Source organism: Mytilus edulis, chromosome 6 (assembly GCF_963676685.1).
Source record: "Mytilus edulis chromosome 6, xbMytEdul2.2, whole genome shotgun sequence".
In the NCBI taxonomy this organism is placed as follows: Eukaryota; Metazoa; Mollusca; class Bivalvia; order Mytilida; family Mytilidae; genus Mytilus; species Mytilus edulis.
This window is the reverse complement of record NC_092349.1, coordinates 12,109,686-12,126,006: the sequence shown is the minus strand read 5'-3', so window position 1 is coordinate 12,126,006 and position 16,321 is coordinate 12,109,686.

The following is a 16,321-nucleotide window of genomic DNA, read 5'->3' as shown; positions in this document are numbered from 1 at the left end:
GTGGTTTAAATATTGGCCTTTTGAGGCTGACATTTCATTCAGTTTTTAAACAGTAAAGTTAATAAACTTTGCATCAGACCATACTGTCTGCATATATAGTTGAAAGTGACAGTCTTGTTACATCCAGGCTCCATGTTTTTTCATATCTGAGCACAGATTTTAGCAAAAAGAAGTATATCTCCATCTCCCATATCATTTATATGCTTTTAAATATGCAAATGTGGGGAACGGCCTAAACTGGCAATCTGTTTTTTTAAGCATAACATTGCTAAAGACCATTTTATCCACATGCGTTATGCTATTTGAAACTTATATTTCCATCAAAAGTACATTTATAACCTGTTAAAGTTTGTTTGATAACTTAACAACTTCAGAAAATTGTGGTAAGTGAAAAATATTACATTTGATATAAGGCCTCACCCTAATTGAAAACCTCTATTTTTTGGCACAGGCTCATATAAAATTAACTTCTGGCCATTTTGCATAAGTCTGATACATGAAATATGCTTTCTGTTGCTTTAAATAGATGTTAACTTATACATAGAGACATTAAAAAGTGTTAGTTTTGGTATCTTTTGGTTTTTAGAAGCTCAAATTTGATAGTTTTAATTGTTCTAATTCAATGCCACAATTCAGCACCCAAAATTCAGATATAAAAAATGCCACATTTTTTTTAATTGGTATCATATGGCTTTGAAACTTTGTAACCTGTTTTATAATATACTAAGCTTGAATCATGCCAAGTTTTATTAGAATTGGTCAAGTTTTAGGCCCCTAATAAGAGGTGCATTTCAGCAAATTTAGAATTTTTACTTTGGCATCTTTTCTGAATGATCTATTGGTATTGATTTGTCAAACTATATGAGAAGAAATGATTTTTACTTTCATTTGATAGAAATTTTGTGAAAAAGTCACTTTTCAGGTTAAATGCCTAAAATGTAGCTTTTTCACTTTTTTCACTATTTTTTCAAAAACAGCATGCTTAATTTCTCTCTGACAGTTTTTTTCTGATATCTATTTGTGTTTGTGGTATTTATTTCAGTTGTTTAACTTATTTGTGAACTCTGAACACAAAAAAAAGTAGATAAAAACATAAAAAGAGTGCAAAATGTGCTGTTTTAATAGTCTAAGTCTAACGGTCAGTATACGCAGCAGGTGAAATGTGAAGTTCTATGCACTTAAAAGTTGTATTCCAAAACAGATTGCACTGAACCTACATCAAAAACACTTATTACTGGTTGCTTAACCATTTCTGTTTCACAGACTACCTTTACTTTCTTCTGTTGGATAGCTAGTGGTTTAAATATTGGCCTTTTGAGGCTGACATTTCATTCAGTTTTTAAACAGTAAAGTTAATAAACTTTGCATCAGACCATACTGTCTGCATATATAGTTGAAAGTGACAGTCTTGTTACATCCAGGCTCCATGTTTTTTCATATCTGAGCACAGATTTTAGCAAAAAGAAGTATATCTCCATCTCCCATATCATTTATATGCTTTTAAATATGCAAATGTGGGGAACGGCCTAAACTGGCAATCTGTTTTTTTAAGCATAACATTGCTAAAGACCATTTTATCCACATGCGTTATGCTATTTGAAACTTATATTTCCATCAAAAGTACATTTATAACCTGTTAAAGTTTGTTTGATAACTTAACAACTTCAGAAAATTGTGGTAAGTGAAAAATATTACATTTGATATAAGGCCTCACCCTAATTGAAAACCTCTATTTTTTGGCACAGGCTCATATAAAATTAACTTCTGGCCATTTTGCATAAGTCTGATACATGAAATATGCTTTCTGTTGCTTTAAATAGATGTTAACTTATACATAGAGACATTAAAAAGTGTTAGTTTTGGTATCTTTTGGTTTTTAGAAGCTCAAATTTGATAGTTTTAATTGTTCTAATTCAATGCCACAATTCAGCACCCAAAATTCAGATATAAAAAATGCCACATTATTTTTAATTGGTATCATATGGCTTTGAAACTTTGTAACCTGTTTTATAATATACTAAGCTTGAATCATGCCAAGTTTTATTAGAATTGGTCAAGTTTTAGGCCCCTAAGAGGTGCATTTCAGCAAATTTAGAATTTTTACTTTGGCATCTTTTCTGAATGATCTATTGGTATTGATTTGTCAAACTATATGAGAAGAAATGATTTTTACTTTCATTTGATAGAAATTTTGTGAAAAAGTCACTTTTCAGGTTAAATGCCTAAAATGTAGCTTTTTCACTTTTTTCACTATTTTTTCAAAAACAGCATGCTTAATTTCTCTCTGACAGTTTTTTTCTGATATCTATTTGTGTTTGTGGTATTTATTTCAGTTGTTTAACTTATTTGTGAACTCTGAACACAAAAAAAAGTAGATAAAAACATAAAAAGAGTGCAAAATGTGCTGTTTTAATAGTCTAAGTCTAACGGTCAGTATACGCAGCAGGTGAAATGTGAAGTTCTATGCACTTAAAAGTTGTATTCCAAAACAGATTGCACTGAACCTACACCAAAAACACTTATTACTGGTTGCTTAACCATTTCTGTTTCACAGACTACCTTTACTTTCTTCTGTTGGATAGCTAGTGGTTTAAATATTGGCCTTTTGAGGCTGACATTTCATTCAGTTTTTAAACAGTAAAGTTAATAAACTTTGCATCAGACCATACTGTCTGCATATATAGTTGAAAGTGACAGTCTTGTTACATCCAGGCTCCATGTTTTTTCATATCTGAGCACAGATTTTAGCAAAAAGAAGTATATCTCCATCTCCCATATCATTTATATGCTTTTAAATATGCAAATGTGGGGAACGGCCTAAACTGGCAATCTGTTTTTTTAAGCATAACATTGCTAAAGACCATTTTATCCACATGCGTTATGCTATTTGAAACTTATATTTCCATCAAAAGTACATTTATAACCTGTTAAAGTTTGTTTGATAACTTAACAACTTCAGAAAATTGTGGTAAGTGAAAAATATTACATTTGATATAAGGCCTCACCCTAATTGAAAACCTCTATTTTTTGGCACAGGCTCATATAAAATTAACTTCTGGCCATTTTGCATAAGTCTGATACATGAAATATGCTTTCTGTTGCTTTAAATAGATGTTAACTTATACATAGAGACATTAAAAAGTGTTAGTTTTGGTATCTTTTGGTTTTTAGAAGCTCAAATTTGATAGTTTTAATTGTTCTAATTCAATGCCACAATTCAGCACCCAAAATTCAGATATAAAAAATGCCACATTTTTTTTAATTGGTATCATATGGCTTTGAAACTTTGTAACCTGTTTTATAATATACTAAGCTTGAATCATGCCAAGTTTTATTAGAATTGGTCAAGTTTTAGGCCCCTAATAGGCCCAAGACCACAATTAATGACCCCGCTTTTCGTTGTCCACGAATATAGTTCCTTTTAATTAGAGTGTATTTTTCCTTATTTTTTTTCTTTCCTTTCCTCACTCATTCCTTAAATCTTTTTGGGTGGAAATGAAAGAAGAGAGGTCAAATAAATTTTTGGAGGTTGTATTTTAACTGATTTTGATATGGAATGAGTGATTAGGTCAAGTGCAAAAAGGTGATATTTACAGTTTTTCGGAACATCTCTTGACTTGTCAAAAGGGGTATGGATGTGTATTGGCTAAATTTGTAAAAGTGATTGCTTCAATCTTTCTGAATTTTGGATATATATTTGGACTAGGACAATACATTACACACACAAAAAATTGGACAAAAGTGCATGGTGCAATTTTTTTAATGATGCAAAAGGTTATAAAGAACTGATAGAGGAATTAATTGTGGTCTGTGGCCTAAGAGGTGCATTTCAGCAAATTTAGAATTTTTACTTTGGCATCTTTTCTGAATGATCTATTGGTATTGATTTGTCAAACTATATGAGAAGAAATGATTTTTACTTTCATTTGATAGAAATTTTGTGAAAAAGTCACTTTTCAGGTTAAATGCCTAAAATGTAGCTTTTTCACTTTTTTCACTATTTTTTCAAAAACAGCATGCTTAATTTCTCTCTGACAGTTTTTTTTCTGATATCTATTTGTGTTTGTGGTATTTATTTCAGTTGTTTAACTTATTTGTGAACTCTGAACACAAAAAAAAGTAGATAAAAACATAAAAAGAGTGCAAAATGTGCTGTTTTAATAGTCTAAGTCTAACGGTCAGTATACGCAGCAGGTGAAATGTGAAGTTCTATGCACTTAAAAGTTGTATTCCAAAACAGATTGCACTGAACCTACATCAAAAACACTTATTACTGGTTGCTTAACCATTTCTGTTTCACAGACTACCTTTACTTTCTTCTGTTGGATAGCTAGTGGTTTAAATATTGGCCTTTTGAGGCTGACATTTCATTCAGTTTTTAAACAGTAAAGTTAATAAACTTTGCATCAGACCATACTGTCTGCATATATAGTTGAAAGTGACAGTCTTGTTACATCCAGGCTCCATGTTTTTTCATATCTGAGCACAGATTTTAGCAAAAAGAAGTATATCTCCATCTCCCATATCATTTATATGCTTTTAAATATGCAAATGTGGGGAACGGCCTAAACTGGCAATCTGTTTTTTTAAGCATAACATTGCTAAAGACCATTTTATCCACATGCGTTATGCTATTTGAAACTTATATTTCCATCAAAAGTACATTTATAACCTGTTAAAGTTTGTTTGATAACTTAACAACTTCAGAAAATTGTGGTAAGTGAAAAATATTACATTTGATATAAGGCCTCACCCTAATTGAAAACCTCTATTTTTTGGCACAGGCTCATATAAAATTAACTTCTGGCCATTTTGCATAAGTCTGATACATGAAATATGCTTTCTGTTGCTTTAAATAGATGTTAACTTATACATAGAGACATTAAAAAGTGTTAGTTTTGGTATCTTTTGGTTTTTAGAAGCTCAAATTTGATAGTTTTAATTGTTCTAATTCAATGCCACAATTCAGCACCCAAAATTCAGATATAAAAAATGCCACATTTTTTTTAATTGGTATCATATGGCTTTGAAACTTTGTAACCTGTTTTATAATATACTAAGCTTGAATCATGCCAAGTTTTATTAGAATTGGTCAAGTTTTAGGCCCCTAATAGGCCTAAGACCACAATTAATGACCCTGCTTTTCGTTGTCCACGAATATAGTTCCTTTTAATTAGAGTGTATTTTTCCTTATTTTTTTTCTTTCCTTTCCTCACTCATTCCTTAAATCTTTTTGGGTGGAAATGAAAGAAGAGAGGTCAAATAAATTTTTGGAGGTTGTATTTTAACTGATTTTGATATGGAATGAGTGATTAGGTCAAGTGCAAAAAGGTGATATTTACAGTTTTCGGAACATCTCTTGACTTGTCAAAAGGGGTATGGATGTGTATTGGCTAAATTTGTAAAAGTGATTGCTTCAATCTTTCTGAATTTTGGATATATATTTGGACTAGGACAATACATTACACACACAAAAAATTGGACAAAAGTGCATGGTGCAATTTTTTTAATGATGCAAAAGGTTATAAAGAACTGATAGAGGAATTAATTGTGGTCTGTGGCCTAAGAGGTGCATTTCAGCAAATTTAGAATTTTTACTTTGGCATCTTTTCTGAATGATCTATTGGTATTGATTTGTCAAACTATATGAGAAGAAATGATTTTTACTTTCATTTGATAGAAATTTTGTGAAAAAGTCACTTTTCAGGTTAAATGCCTAAAATGTAGCTTTTTCACTTTTTTCACTATTTTTTCAAAAACAGCATGCTTAATTTCTCTCTGACAGTTTTTTTCTGATATCTATTTGTGTTTGTGGTATTTATTTCAGTTGTTTAACTTATTTGTGAACTCTGAACACAAAAAAAAGTAGATAAAAACATAAAAAGAGTGCAAAATGTGCTGTTTTAATAGTCTAAGTCTAACGGTCAGTATACGCAGCAGGTGAAATGTGAAGTTCTATGCACTTAAAAGTTGTATTCCAAAACAGATTGCACTGAACCTACATCAAAAACACTTATTACTGGTTGCTTAACCATTTCTGTTTCACAGACTACCTTTACTTTCTTCTGTTGGATAGCTAGTGGTTTAAATATTGGCCTTTTGAGGCTGACATTTCATTCAGTTTTTAAACAGTAAAGTTAATAAACTTTGCATCAGACCATACTGTCTGCATATATAGTTGAAAGTGACAGTCTTGTTACATCCAGGCTCCATGTTTTTTCATATCTGAGCACAGATTTTAGCAAAAAGAAGTATATCTCCATCTCCCATATCATTTATATGCTTTTAAATATGCAAATGTGGGGAACGGCCTAAACTGGCAATCTGTTTTTTTAAGCATAACATTGCTAAAGACCATTTTATCCACATGCGTTATGCTATTTGAAACTTATATTTCCATCAAAAGTACATTTATAACCTGTTAAAGTTTGTTTGATAACTTAACAACTTCAGAAAATTGTGGTAAGTGAAAAATATTACATTTGATATAAGGCCTCACCCTAATTGAAAACCTCTATTTTTTGGCACAGGCTCATATAAAATTAACTTCTGGCCATTTTGCATAAGTCTGATACATGAAATATGCTTTCTGTTGCTTTAAATAGATGTTAACTTATACATAGAGACATTAAAAAGTGTTAGTTTTGGTATCTTTTGGTTTTTAGAAGCTCAAATTTGATAGTTTTAATTGTTCTAATTCAATGCCACAATTCAGCACCCAAAATTCAGATATAAAAAATGCCACATTTTTTTTAATTGGTATCATATGGCTTTGAAACTTTGTAACCTGTTTTATAATATACTAAGCTTGAATCATGCCAAGTTTTATTAGAATTGGTCAAGTTTTAGGCCCCTAATAGGCCCAAGACCACAATTAATGACCCTGCTTTTCGTTGTCCACGAATATAGTTCCTTTTAATTAGAGTGTATTTTTCCTTATTTTTTTTCTTTCCTTTCCTCACTCATTCCTTAAATCTTTTTGGGTGGAAATGAAAGAAGAGAGGTCAAATAAATTTTTGGAGGTTGTATTTTAACTGATTTTGATATGGAATGAGTGATTAGGTCAAGTGCAAAAAGGTGATATTTACAGTTTTCGGAACATCTCTTGACTTGTCAAAAGGGGTATGGATGTGTATTGGCTAAATTTGTAAAAGTGATTGCTTCAATCTTTCTGAATTTTGGATATATATTTGGACTAGGACAATACATTACACACACAAAAAATTGGACAAAAGTGCATGGTGCAATTTTTTTAATGATGCAAAAGGTTATAAAGAACTGATAGAGGAATTAATTGTGGTCTGTGGCCTAAGAGGTGCATTTCAGCAAATTTAGAATTTTTACTTTGGCATCTTTTCTGAATGATCTATTGGTATTGATTTGTCAAACTATATGAGAAGAAATGATTTTTACTTTCATTTGATAGAAATTTTGTGAAAAAGTCACTTTTCAGGTTAAATGCCTAAAATGTAGCTTTTTCACTTTTTTCACTATTTTTTCAAAAACAGCATGCTTAATTTCTCTCTGACAGTTTTTTTCTGATATCTATTTGTGTTTGTGGTATTTATTTCAGTTGTTTAACTTATTTGTGAACTCTGAACACAAAAAAAAGTAGATAAAAACATAAAAAGAGTGCAAAATGTGCTGTTTTAATAGTCTAAGTCTAACGGTCAGTATACGCAGCAGGTGAAATGTGAAGTTCTATGCACTTAAAAGTTGTATTCCAAAACAGATTGCACTGAACCTACATCAAAAACACTTATTACTGGTTGCTTAACCATTTCTGTTTCACAGACTACCTTTACTTTCTTCTGTTGGATAGCTAGTGGTTTAAATATTGGCCTTTTGAGGCTGACATTTCATTCAGTTTTTAAACAGTAAAGTTAATAAACTTTGCATCAGACCATACTGTCTGCATATATAGTTGAAAGTGACAGTCTTGTTACATCCAGGCTCCATGTTTTTTCATATCTGAGCACAGATTTTAGCAAAAAGAAGTATATCTCCATCTCCCATATCATTTATATGCTTTTAAATATGCAAATGTGGGGAACGGCCTAAACTGGCAATCTGTTTTTTTAAGCATAACATTGCTAAAGACCATTTTATCCACATGCGTTATGCTATTTGAAACTTATATTTCCATCAAAAGTACATTTATAACCTGTTAAAGTTTGTTTGATAACTTAACAACTTCAGAAAATTGTGGTAAGTGAAAAATATTACATTTGATATAAGGCCTCACCCTAATTGAAAACCTCTATTTTTTGGCACAGGCTCATATAAAATTAACTTCTGGCCATTTTGCATAAGTCTGATACATGAAATATGCTTTCTGTTGCTTTAAATAGATGTTAACTTATACATAGAGACATTAAAAAGTGTTAGTTTTGGTATCTTTTGGTTTTTAGAAGCTCAAATTTGATAGTTTTAATTGTTCTAATTCAATGCCACAATTCAGCACCCAAAATTCAGATATAAAAAATGCCACATTTTTTTTAATTGGTATCATATGGCTTTGAAACTTTGTAACCTGTTTTATAATATACTAAGCTTGAATCATGCCAAGTTTTATTAGAATTGGTCAAGTTTTAGGCCCCTAAGAGGTGCATTTCAGCAAATTTAGAATTTTTACTTTGGCATCTTTTCTGAATGATCTATTGGTATTGATTTGTCAAACTATATGAGAAGAAATGATTTTTACTTTCATTTGATAGAAATTTTGTGAAAAAGTCACTTTTCAGGTTAAATGCCTAAAATGTAGCTTTTTCACTTTTTTCACTATTTTTTCAAAAACAGCATGCTTAATTTCTCTCTGACAGTTTTTTTCTGATATCTATTTGTGTTTGTGGTATTTATTTCAGTTGTTTAACTTATTTGTGAACTCTGAACACAAAAAAAAGTAGATAAAAACATAAAAAGAGTGCAAAATGTGCTGTTTTAATAGTCTAAGTCTAACGGTCAGTATACGCAGCAGGTGAAATGTGAAGTTCTATGCACTTAAAAGTTGTATTCCAAAACAGATTGCACTGAACCTACATCAAAAACACTTATTACTGGTTGCTTAACCATTTCTGTTTCACAGACTACCTTTACTTTCTTCTGTTGGATAGCTAGTGGTTTAAATATTGGCCTTTTGAGGCTGACATTTCATTCAGTTTTTAAACAGTAAAGTTAATAAACTTTGCATCAGACCATACTGTCTGCATATATAGTTGAAAGTGACAGTCTTGTTACATCCAGGCTCCATGTTTTTTCATATCTGAGCACAGATTTTAGCAAAAAGAAGTATATCTCCATCTCCCATATCATTTATATGCTTTTAAATATGCAAATGTGGGGAACGGCCTAAACTGGCAATCTGTTTTTTTAAGCATAACATTGCTAAAGACCATTTTATCCACATGCGTTATGCTATTTGAAACTTATATTTCCATCAAAAGTACATTTATAACCTGTTAAAGTTTGTTTGATAACTTAACAACTTCAGAAAATTGTGGTAAGTGAAAAATATTACATTTGATATAAGGCCTCACCCTAATTGAAAACCTCTATTTTTTGGCACAGGCTCATATAAAATTAACTTCTGGCCATTTTGCATAAGTCTGATACATGAAATATGCTTTCTGTTGCTTTAAATAGATGTTAACTTATACATAGAGACATTAAAAAGTGTTAGTTTTGGTATCTTTTGGTTTTTAGAAGCTCAAATTTGATAGTTTTAATTGTTCTAATTCAATGCCACAATTCAGCACCCAAAATTCAGATATAAAAAATGCCACATTTTTTTTAATTGGTATCATATGGCTTTGAAACTTTGTAACCTGTTTTATAATATACTAAGCTTGAATCATGCCAAGTTTTATTAGAATTGGTCAAGTTTTAGGCCCCTAAGAGGTGCATTTCAGCAAATTTAGAATTTTTACTTTGGCATCTTTTCTGAATGATCTATTGGTATTGATTTGTCAAACTATATGAGAAGAAATGATTTTTACTTTCATTTGATAGAAATTTTGTGAAAAAGTCACTTTTCAGGTTAAATGCCTAAAATGTAGCTTTTTCACTTTTTTCACTATTTTTTCAAAAACAGCATGCTTAATTTCTCTCTGACAGTTTTTTTCTGATATCTATTTGTGTTTGTGGTATTTATTTCAGTTGTTTAACTTATTTGTGAACTCTGAACACAAAAAAAAGTAGATAAAAACATAAAAAGAGTGCAAAATGTGCTGTTTTAATAGTCTAAGTCTAACGGTCAGTATACGCAGCAGGTGAAATGTGAAGTTCTATGCACTTAAAAGTTGTATTCCAAAACAGATTGCACTGAACCTACATCAAAAACACTTATTACTGGTTGCTAAACCATTTCTGTTTCACAGACTACCTTTACTTTCTTCTGTTGGATAGCTAGTGGTTTAAATATTGGCCTTTTGAGGCTGACATTTCATTCAGTTTTTAAACAGTAAAGTTAATAAACTTTGCATCAGACCATACTGTCTGCATATATAGTTGAAAGTGACAGTCTTGTTACATCCAGGCTCCATGTTTTTTCATATCTGAGCACAGATTTTAGCAAAAAGAAGTATATCTCCATCTCCCATATCATTTATATGCTTTTAAATATGCAAATGTGGGGAACGGCCTAAACTGGCAATCTGTTTTTTTAAGCATAACATTGCTAAAGACCATTTTATCCACATGCGTTATGCTATTTGAAACTTATATTTCCATCAAAAGTACATTTATAACCTGTTAAAGTTTGTTTGATAACTTAACAACTTCAGAAAATTGTGGTAAGTGAAAAATATTACATTTGATATAAGGCCTCACCCTAATTGAAAACCTCTATTTTTTGGCACAGGCTCATATAAAATTAACTTCTGGCCATTTTGCATAAGTCTGATACATGAAATATGCTTTCTGTTGCTTTAAATAGATGTTAACTTATACATAGAGACATTAAAAAGTGTTAGTTTTGGTATCTTTTGGTTTTTAGAAGCTCAAATTTGATAGTTTTAATTGTTCTAATTCAATGCCACAATTCAGCACCCAAAATTCAGATATAAAAAATGCCACATTTTTTTTAATTGGTATCATATGGCTTTGAAACTTTGTAACCTGTTTTATAATATACTAAGCTTGAATCATGCCAAGTTTTATTAGAATTGGTCAAGTTTTAGGCCCCTAAGAGGTGCATTTCAGCAAATTTAGAATTTTTACTTTGGCATCTTTTCTGAATGATCTATTGGTATTGATTTGTCAAACTATATGAGAAGAAATGATTTTTACTTTCATTTGATAGAAATTTTGTGAAAAAGTCACTTTTCAGGTTAAATGCCTAAAATGTAGCTTTTTCACTTTTTTCACTATTTTTTCAAAAACAGCATGCTTAATTTCTCTCTGACAGTTTTTTTCTGATATCTATTTGTGTTTGTGGTATTTATTTCAGTTGTTTAACTTATTTGTGAACTCTGAACACAAAAAAAAGTAGATAAAAACATAAAAAGAGTGCAAAATGTGCTGTTTTAATAGTCTAAGTCTAACGGTCAGTATACGCAGCAGGTGAAATGTGAAGTTCTATGCACTTAAAAGTTGTATTCCAAAACAGATTGCACTGAACCTACATCAAAAACACTTATTACTGGTTGCTTAACCATTTCTGTTTCACAGACTACCTTTACTTTCTTCTGTTGGATAGCTAGTGGTTTAAATATTGGCCTTTTGAGGCTGACATTTCATTCAGTTTTTAAACAGTAAAGTTAATAAACTTTGCATCAGACCATACTGTCTGCATATATAGTTGAAAGTGACAGTCTTGTTACATCCAGGCTCCATGTTTTTTCATATCTGAGCACAGATTTTAGCAAAAAGAAGTATATCTCCATCTCCCATATCATTTATATGCTTTTAAATATGCAAATGTGGGGAACGGCCTAAACTGGCAATCTGTTTTTTTAAGCATAACATTGCTAAAGACCATTTTATCCACATGCGTTATGCTATTTGAAACTTATATTTCCATCAAAAGTACATTTATAACCTGTTAAAGTTTGTTTGATAACTTAACAACTTCAGAAAATTGTGGTAAGTGAAAAATATTACATTTGATATAAGGCCTCACCCTAATTGAAAACCTCTATTTTTTGGCACAGGCTCATATAAAATTAACTTCTGGCCATTTTGCATAAGTCTGATACATGAAATATGCTTTCTGTTGCTTTAAATAGATGTTAACTTATACATAGAGACATTAAAAAGTGTTAGTTTTGGTATCTTTTGGTTTTTAGAAGCTCAAATTTGATAGTTTTAATTGTTCTAATTCAATGCCACAATTCAGCACCCAAAATTCAGATATAAAAAATGCCACATTTTTTTTAATTGGTATCATATGGCTTTGAAACTTTGTAACCTGTTTTATAATATACTAAGCTTGAATCATGCCAAGTTTTATTAGAATTGGTCAAGTTTTAGGCCCCTAATAGGTGCATTTCAGCAAATTTAGAATTTTTACTTTGGCATCTTTTCTGAATGATCTATTGGTATTGATTTGTCAAACTATATGAGAAGAAATGATTTTTACTTTCATTTGATAGAAATTTTGTGAAAAAGTCACTTTTCAGGTTAAATGCCTAAAATGTAGCTTTTTCACTTTTTTCACTATTTTTTCAAAAACAGCATGCTTAATTTCTCTCTGACAGTTTTTTTCTGATATCTATTTGTGTTTGTGGTATTTATTTCAGTTGTTTAACTTATTTGTGAACTCTGAACACAAAAAAAAGTAGATAAAAACATAAAAAGAGTGCAAAATGTGCTGTTTTAATAGTCTAAGTCTAACGGTCAGTATACGCAGCAGGTGAAATGTGAAGTTCTATGCACTTAAAAGTTGTATTCCAAAACAGATTGCACTGAACCTACATCAAAAACACTTATTACTGGTTGCTTAACCATTTCTGTTTCACAGACTACCTTTACTTTCTTCTGTTGGATAGCTAGTGGTTTAAATATTGGCCTTTTGAGGCTGACATTTCATTCAGTTTTTAAACAGTAAAGTTAATAAACTTTGCATCAGACCATACTGTCTGCATATATAGTTGAAAGTGACAGTCTTGTTACATCCAGGCTCCATGTTTTTTCATATCTGAGCACAGATTTTAGCAAAAAGAAGTATATCTCCATCTCCCATATCATTTATATGCTTTTAAATATGCAAATGTGGGGAACGGCCTAAACTGGCAATCTGTTTTTTTAAGCATAACATTGCTAAAGACCATTTTATCCACATGCGTTATGCTATTTGAAACTTATATTTCCATCAAAAGTACATTTATAACCTGTTAAAGTTTGTTTGATAACTTAACAACTTCAGAAAATTGTGGTAAGTGAAAAATATTACATTTGATATAAGGCCTCACCCTAATTGAAAACCTCTATTTTTTGGCACAGGCTCATATAAAATTAACTTCTGGCCATTTTGCATAAGTCTGATACATGAAATATGCTTTCTGTTGCTTTAAATAGATGTTAACTTATACATAGAGACATTAAAAAGTGTTAGTTTTGGTATCTTTTGGTTTTTAGAAGCTCAAATTTGATAGTTTTAATTGTTCTAATTCAATGCCACAATTCAGCACCCAAAATTCAGATATAAAAAATGCCACATTTTTTTTAATTGGTATCATATGGCTTTGAAACTTTGTAACCTGTTTTATAATATACTAAGCTTGAATCATGCCAAGTTTTATTAGAATTGGTCAAGTTTTAGGCCCCTAAGAGGTGCATTTCAGCAAATTTAGAATTTTTACTTTGGCATCTTTTCTGAATGATCTATTGGTATTGATTTGTCAAACTATATGAGAAGAAATGATTTTTACTTTCATTTGATAGAAATTTTGTGAAAAAGTCACTTTTCAGGTTAAATGCCTAAAATGTAGCTTTTTCACTTTTTTCACTATTTTTTCAAAAACAGCATGCTTAATTTCTCTCTGACAGTTTTTTTCTGATATCTATTTGTGTTTGTGGTATTTATTTCAGTTGTTTAACTTATTTGTGAACTCTGAACACAAAAAAAAGTAGATAAAAACATAAAAAGAGTGCAAAATGTGCTGTTTTAATAGTCTAAGTCTAACGGTCAGTATACGCAGCAGGTGAAATGTGAAGTTCTATGCACTTAAAAGTTGTATTCCAAAACAGATTGCACTGAACCTACATCAAAAACACTTATTACTGGTTGCTAAACCATTTCTGTTTCACAGACTACCTTTACTTTCTTCTGTTGGATAGCTAGTGGTTTAAATATTGGCCTTTTGAGGCTGACATTTCATTCAGTTTTTAAACAGTAAAGTTAATAAACTTTGCATCAGACCATACTGTCTGCATATATAGTTGAAAGTGACAGTCTTGTTACATCCAGGCTCCATGTTTTTTCATATCTGAGCACAGATTTTAGCAAAAAGAAGTATATCTCCATCTCCCATATCATTTATATGCTTTTAAATATGCAAATGTGGGGAACGGCCTAAACTGGCAATCTGTTTTTTTAAGCATAACATTGCTAAAGACCATTTTATCCACATGCGTTATGCTATTTGAAACTTATATTTCCATCAAAAGTACATTTATAACCTGTTAAAGTTTGTTTGATAACTTAACAACTTCAGAAAATTGTGGTAAGTGAAAAATATTACATTTGATATAAGGCCTCACCCTAATTGAAAACCTCTATTTTTTGGCACAGGCTCATATAAAATTAACTTCTGGCCATTTTGCATAAGTCTGATACATGAAATATGCTTTCTGTTGCTTTAAATAGATGTTAACTTATACATAGAGACATTAAAAAGTGTTAGTTTTGGTATCTTTTGGTTTTTAGAAGCTCAAATTTGATAGTTTTAATTGTTCTAATTCAATGCCACAATTCAGCACCCAAAATTCAGATATAAAAAATGCCACATTTTTTTTAATTGGTATCATATGGCTTTGAAACTTTGTAACCTGTTTTATAATATACTAAGCTTGAATCATGCCAAGTTTTATTAGAATTGGTCAAGTTTTAGGCCCCTAAGAGGTGCATTTCAGCAAATTTAGAATTTTTACTTTGGCATCTTTTCTGAATGATCTATTGGTATTGATTTGTCAAACTATATGAGAAGAAATGATTTTTACTTTCATTTGATAGAAATTTTGTGAAAAAGTCACTTTTCAGGTTAAATGCCTAAAATGTAGCTTTTTCACTTTTTTCACTATTTTTTCAAAAACAGCATGCTTAATTTCTCTCTGACAGTTTTTTTCTGATATCTATTTGTGTTTGTGGTATTTATTTCAGTTGTTTAACTTATTTGTGAACTCTGAACACAAAAAAAAGTAGATAAAAACATAAAAAGAGTGCAAAATGTGCTGTTTTAATAGTCTAAGTCTAACGGTCAGTATACGCAGCAGGTGAAATGTGAAGTTCTATGCACTTAAAAGTTGTATTCCAAAACAGATTGCACTGAACCTACATCAAAAACACTTATTACTGGTTGCTTAACCATTTCTGTTTCACAGACTACCTTTACTTTCTTCTGTTGGATAGCTAGTGGTTTAAATATTGGCCTTTTGAGGCTGACATTTCATTCAGTTTTTAAACAGTAAAGTTAATAAACTTTGCATCAGACCATACTGTCTGCATATATAGTTGAAAGTGACAGTCTTGTTACATCCAGGCTCCATGTTTTTTCATATCTGAGCACAGATTTTAGCAAAAAGAAGTATATCTCCATCTCCCATATCATTTATATGCTTTTAAATATGCAAATGTGGGGAACGGCCTAAACTGGCAATCTGTTTTTTTAAGCATAACATTGCTAAAGACCATTTTATCCACATGCGTTATGCTATTTGAAACTTATATTTCCATCAAAAGTACATTTATAACCTGTTAAAGTTTGTTTGATAACTTAACAACTTCAGAAAATTGTGGTAAGTGAAAAATATTACATTTGATATAAGGCCTCACCCTAATTGAAAACCTCTATTTTTTGGCACAGGCTCATATAAAATTAACTTCTGGCCATTTTGCATAAGTCTGATACATGAAATATGCTTTCTGTTGCTTTAAATAGATGTTAACTTATACATAGAGACATTAAAAAGTGTTAGTTTTGGTATCTTTTGGTTTTTAGAAGCTCAAATTTGATAGTTTTAATTGTTCTAATTCAATGCCACAATTCAGCACCCAAAATTCAGATATAAAAAATGCCACATTTTTTTTAATTGGTATCATATGGCTTTGAAACTTTGTAACCTGGTTTATAATATACTAAGCTTGAATCATGCCAAGTTTTAT